Raw genomic sequence first — 1,206 nt, 5'->3', positions numbered from 1 at the left:
CATAGATGAAAAACTTATATACAGTTAGCGTGTTTACTGTGTGAATGCAAGTGCCTGACTAAAGGTTATTCTCTTTAAAGTAGACCGAGTTGTCTTTTATTTATAGTCAGACTTTGCCACAAATATACAAATAAAATCTAGTTACAATAATTCTGTGAAACAAAGCATATAGTTCTGTACCAGAACTTTAAGACACCGTAGTCAATTATGCACAACAATATTTCTATACATCAAATGCTGGATCTATTTGGTTACTAAGCACTTAAAACAGCCTGAAAACTGTCCCACTGACACCCTATGGTGGTGTGTGTGTGGGGGGGGGTGGCAGGTAGGCCAATGAGGGGCCGGCTTTCCTGCACTGCACCGTGCAGACCAGCGTTTGTAGCTCTTACCCTTTAGCTCAAGTCCTTATGCGTAAAACATCTAAGTCACCTCCTCCAGGAGTTCACCTCAGCCATCAAGTCACAAAATGAAACAAACTCCTGACTCATCCATTCGACATGTGAGCGCTGATTATGAACAGGGTTCTGGAGTCTGAAAGGCGAGTAAGAGTCCTGCCAGGTTGCAGTCCTCATTCCAAGGGTTGGCACATTACCACAGATTGGGCTATTCTTGTTTTTAAATATCTGTAATTTTGTTATTGTCATATTGTTATTTTAATATTTTTAAAATAAGAAAGCTGAAACATTGACCTCTTGAGACAAACCCAAGAGAGACTCTACTTTTTTATTTTGAAAAACTATAAGAATTACAGAAAATAATTGAAAGAATAATAAAAAGGAGTACCTATGTAACTGTTTTTGATTTATCAAGGAATAGTAACATTTTGGCCCATTGTTTTTATTGTCTATAGAGATAAAAATGTTCTTACTCAACCATTTGATAAATTGCAGACATCATGACATTTAACTCCTAAATATTTCAAAATGAATATCAAACTATTCTGTAAAGACATAGTAACCAAAACAGCATGCTATTAGCACAAGAACAGCCATGTAGCTCAATGAAACAGAATAAAGAGCATGGAATTAACCCCACGCCTTATGGTCTATAAATATTTGACAAAGTAGGCAAGAGCATACAATGGGATAAAGAGAGTCTCTTCCATAAATGGTGTTTGGAAAATTGGACAGATACATAAAAAATAAAACTAGACCCCCAACTTACAATATAAGATTACAAGAATAAACTCAAAATGGATGAAAT

Source organism: Saccopteryx bilineata, chromosome 6, assembly GCF_036850765.1.
Source record: "Saccopteryx bilineata isolate mSacBil1 chromosome 6, mSacBil1_pri_phased_curated, whole genome shotgun sequence".
In the NCBI taxonomy this organism is placed as follows: Eukaryota; Metazoa; Chordata; class Mammalia; order Chiroptera; family Emballonuridae; genus Saccopteryx; species Saccopteryx bilineata.
This window is presented reverse-complemented; position numbering follows the sequence as displayed.